This window comes from Coregonus clupeaformis, chromosome 29 (genome assembly GCF_020615455.1).
Source record: "Coregonus clupeaformis isolate EN_2021a chromosome 29, ASM2061545v1, whole genome shotgun sequence".
Classification (NCBI taxonomy): domain Eukaryota; kingdom Metazoa; phylum Chordata; class Actinopteri; order Salmoniformes; family Salmonidae; genus Coregonus; species Coregonus clupeaformis.
This window is the reverse complement of record NC_059220.1, coordinates 56,025,025-56,030,519: the sequence shown is the minus strand read 5'-3', so window position 1 is coordinate 56,030,519 and position 5,495 is coordinate 56,025,025.

Here is a 5,495-nt window from a genome sequence, read left to right as displayed (position 1 = left end):
GAGTGGCCTACCATCAAAAACAATGGATTAAATGCATCCCATAACATTTTAACATGGAAATAGCTGTTCTATCATTCAGCCTACAGTAGCAGCCAATGTGTGGTGTTCAATGTAGGGCTACATTCCATGAGACTTTTGAAAAAGACATGCAGGGCTTGACATTAACCTGTTTACCACTTGTCCTTCAGGCAAGGAGGTGAATGAAAATGTTGTTGTGTTGTTTGATGCAAGAAACCACTTTACAAAATAAAATGCATTATTATTCCCATAGCATAATTACAGAGAATAATACACATTATGCTACCCTCTGCCTATTGGCTACTTACAACTTACAACACTGCCCCTTTAAGACAAAGAAAAAGCTCTAACCAGCAAAGATGGCTAGAAAGGCACACGTGTTGTGTTCTTGTAGGAAGCAATCACTCACTAACTAGCAAAGGATATGAACAAATGTGTACATGTAGCTCTCACTTTGATGTGAAAAGAAGCACACAGTAGTGGTGCATCGGTAAAATCACTAGGGAAGCCCCCCCCCCAAAAAAAGCCATATCTTAAACCTATGTGTTGTGATAATTGCGTTGTTTGCTCTGTAACCTGTTAATTCATATGCCTTGCGACCGTGATATATAAGCCTAAAGGCCGAGACAATAAAAAGACACAGTGGCACAATAAATTAATCACAAAACCGGATAGCAACCTCTGTCCAGTGAAGTCCACAAAGCATATTGCATGTACAGTAACAGTCAGTTACATGACCTACAGCATGGTCAAGCAAGTTAATATTTCCGACATTTTCGGACCACTAAACACCTATTGATTTAGAACCACAGAGAGATACCGCAAGTCACAAAGTAAACAGGAGCTGCCTCCACTATTCCAGCACCATTTCAACTTCAACATTTCAACATCATCAAATCACCTCCTCTTAGTCTAATACAGTGACAACTAAAAGATACCAAAAACGAATTAGTCCAATCAACGTAAGCTAAATATGATGTGGCTGTCCATGGTTCTGATTTCTGTGTGTGTGTGTGTGCGTGCGCGTTTATGCAAGTATAATTTTTTTGGGACTGACCCTCCTTGTTGAGAAATGCTAATGCCATCCTCCTCTCTTTCATGTTGACGAAACGGTCTATCACTACAATTCCTGACATTTAATCCCAGTAAAAATTCACTGTCTTAGGTCAGTTAGGATCACCACTTTATTTTAAGAATGTGAAATGTCAGAATAATATTAGAGAGAATGATTTATTTCAGCTTTTATTTATTTCATCACATTCCCAGTGGGTCAGAAGTTTACATACACTCAATTAGTATTTGGTAGCATTGCGTTTCGGGTAGCCTTCCACAAGCTTCCCGCAATAAGTTGGGTGAATTTTGGCCCATTCCTCTTGACAGAGCTGGTGTAACTGAGTCAGGATTGTAGGCCTCCCTCGCATATGCTTTTTCAGTTCTGCCCACAAATGTTCTATCGGATTGAGGTCAGGGCTTTGTGATGGCCACTCCAATACCTTGACTTTGTTGTCCTTGAGCCATTTTGCCACAACTTTGGAAGTATGCTTGGGGTCATTGTGCATTTGGAAGACCCATTTGCGACTAAGCTTTAACTTCCTGACTGATGTCTTGAGATGTTGCTTCAATATATCCACATAATTTTCCTTCCTCATGATGCCATCTATTTTGTGAAGTGCACCAGTCCCTGCGCAGCAAAGCACCCCCACAGCATGATGCTGCCACCCCCGTGCTTCACGGTTGGGATGGTGTTCTTCGGCTTGCAAGCATCCCCCCTTTTCCTCCAAACAGAACGATAGTCATTATGGCCAAACAGTTCTATTTTTGTTTCATCAGACCAGAGGACATTTCTCCAAAAAGTACGATCTTTGTCCCCATGTGCAGTTGCAAACCGTAGTCTGGCTTTTTTATGGCGGTTTTGGAGCAGTGGCTTCTTCCTTGCTGAGTGGCCTTTCAGGTTATGTCGATATAGGACTTGTTTTACTGTGGATATAGATACTTTTGTACCTGTTTCCTCCAGCATCTTCACAAGGTCCTTTGGTGGTGTTCTGGGATTGATTTGCACTTTTCGCACCAAAGTACGTTCATCTCTAGGAGACAGAACGCGTCTCCTTCCTGAGCGGTATGGCGGCTGCATGGTCCCATGGTGTTTATACTTGCGTACTATTGTTTGTACAGATGAACATGGTACCTTCAGGTGTTTGGAAATTGCTCCCAAGGATGAACCAGACTTGTGGAGGTCTACAATTATTTTTTTCTTTTGATTTTCCCATGATGTCAAGCAAACAGGCACTGAGTTTGAAGGTAGGCCTTGAAATACATCCACAGGTACACCTCCAATTGACTCAAATGATGTAAATTAACCTATCAGAACCTTCTAAAGCCATGACATCCTTTTCTGGAATTTTCCAAGCTGTTTAATGGCAGAGTCAACTTAGTGTATGTAAACTTCTGACCCACTGGAATTGTGATACAGTTAATTATAAGTGAAATAATCTGTCTGTAAACAATTGTTGGAAAAATTACTTGTGTCATGCACAAAGTAGATGTCCTAACCGTCTTTCCAAAACTATAGTTTGTTAACAAGAAATTTGTGGAGTGGTTGAAAAACGAGTTTTAATGAAATCAACCTAAGTGTAATCAACCTCAGTGTATGTAAACTTCCGACTTCAACTGCATGCCCACACACACACGCACACTCACACACACACTCACACACTTTTACACTCGTCATTTATCTATCCTGATGCCTTGTTACTTTACCCTGCCTTCATGTACATATCTACCTCAAATATCTCGTACCGCTACACATTGATCTGGTACTGGTACTCCCAGTATTTAACTCCATTCTTGTGTATTTTATTTTATTTATTGTGTTACTATTTTATTTTTATACTCTGCATGGTTGGGAAGGGCTCGTAAGCAAGCATTTCATGGTAAAGTCTACACCAGTTGTATTCCGCATATGTGACAAATAACATGTGATTTGGTAAATAATAGGCTATATTGTTCTATGGGTGAAATAAACAGTATTTTGTGTGTCATCTCTGCTTTGCCTTGCAATTTTGTATAATTATTGCTAAATAGATTTGCTTACTAGAATAGGTTCTCCCACTGCCTCTGTTTTCTGGGTCCTTAGAAAAAAACGAAATAATGGGCAATCTTCCTGACGTTTCCAGTGGAAGCAAAATGCAGCCAGCCATGTGGACGATTTTAGGATTTCCACCAGACGGACTCTGGTCTTCCAACATGGCGCTTGGTGTGGTTGCTAGGTGATTTGTGATGAAACTGCAACCCCTCTATGCAGTACCTTCTCATGCTGTGTTCACATATTTATATTCACTTCCATCAGCCGACTTCTTTTGCTACTACTCTACTCCTTTTGTATTCTAATTTATGAGCTGTACATTCAGACACCCACTTAAACACAGCGCAAAACACTCTTAATTATTATGTTCAATCTATTGTGCAATAAACATTCACAGAACACTTCCCACCTTGCCCTCAATTAAATGTTTTCAGCACAAACAAGTGGGAGGCAGAGAGGTCCGTATTGTGAATGAAAGAGACATACTGTATGTCCACTGCATGCCTCCTCCAGCTAAGCATGCCTCCCACCCCTTTCAATCCCACCTAGCAACCAAGGCTGCCCATCAGTCCCCCTCCCACCCATCCATCCCCCAAGTCTCCTGCCCTCCCCCCACAATGACCAGAAACCCCCCTCCCCTCATACCACCCCTTCCCCCATGGGCCTGAAAGCAAGAAAGTAACAAAAGTCTAAATAAATATACATAATTGGCTTGCATGTGTGGGGCTTTAGCTGAGATTCAGAGTCAAGTATATTTGTCCAGGCCTCAATTGTTCCTTGACTAGCACCATTCATTCTCGCTGTCAATAATGTTAGAACTGTATCCACTGGTTAAATGGGAGAGAGTGGGGTGGTTGCCCAAATTTGAAGCTGGTTGAGAGAATGCCAAGAGTGTGCAAAGCTGTCATCAAGGCAAAGGGTGGCTATTTGAAGAATCTCAAATCTTTTGATTTGTTTAACACTTTTTGGGTTACTACATCATTCCATATGTGTTATTTCATAGTTTTGATGTTTTCACTAGTATTCTACAATGTAGAAAATAGTAAAAATAAAGAAAAACCCTTGAATGAGTAGGTGTTCTAAAACTTTTGACTGGTGGTGTACATTGTCTTGATATAGTAAAATATAGTCTGCGTATAATGAGATGAAGTGATCAGTAGATTTTAGGGAAATTGGTGTTATTTCACTCGATTGACGAATTGCCTGGACAAGGGGTTCAATAGATAATACGAATAGCAAAGGCAAAATTGAATCGCATTATCTGCTGCTTATTGTGATTCTGGATGGACCAGAGCAGATATTGCCTGTTATAACTATGGCTAAGGGATTGGCATATAGTATTTTAATCATATTAATGAAATTGGAGCCAATTCCCATATGTTTCAATACTTGCTATATCAGCTAATTGATCATTACTGTGTAGCTTGTTGGACGATTACCATGGAAGTAATGGTTGAGTCTTACTCGATGGATGGCAAATTCTGCTCTCTGTCTTATCAATAAAAAGAGTAATAGCTACCTTGTCTGAAAGACTGTTTGTTGAGAACGCTCTAACACAGTTAACAACATTTACAAATCTGATATTTTCTTTAATTTTGGTTTATTCAACCAGATGCAAATGCAGTTGCATTATTTTGGTGGCATCCCATAAAATCCAGGGGTCATCGACTGAATTTCTATTCATCATTATGAATTCATTTAGCTCAATTTAAAATTGGTCACGGAATGTAGGATTTTGTAGTAATGAAACATTGAAACGCCATCTTGTGGCTCTTTTAGGAGATTATGAAATTTGAAGTTGGCAATAGTGGGCATGGTGGTCATACAATATCATATGTCGAATTTCTATTTTCTTAATAAAATAAAATAGAGGTGTAGATAATAGTATGAAATCGATTTATGAGAATGATTTATGCAGGTTTGAGTAGAAAGTGTACTCTTTTTGCTTTAGGATTATGTGCTCACCAGGTATCAATGAGGTTGTAATTAGAGAGTATACTGTTTGCTGAAGAGCCTTGGTTGCGTGTGAATTATAGTTGGTCTAATTAGATTGTCCTGCATGTCCAAAATAGCATTAATGTCTGTCCCAATAACCAGATGGAATTCAGTTAATTCTAACAATACGCTGTTCGGAGAATCAAAAAACGTAGGATCATGTGAATTTGGAGCGTACACATTAATAAAGACAATTTTCTTTCCATTATGGATACATTTAAAGAAAGTGATTCTGCCTTCTTGGTCTTCGCCTTGACCCAAGATGGTGATTTTGAGTTTCTTATGTATCATTATGATTACACCTTTACTTTTATTTGGGGCTGATGAAAAAGAAGCCAGGTTGTACAAATGGTTCACTATTCTATGTGCATCCTTTTGGAGCAGGTGTGTTTCTTGGAGC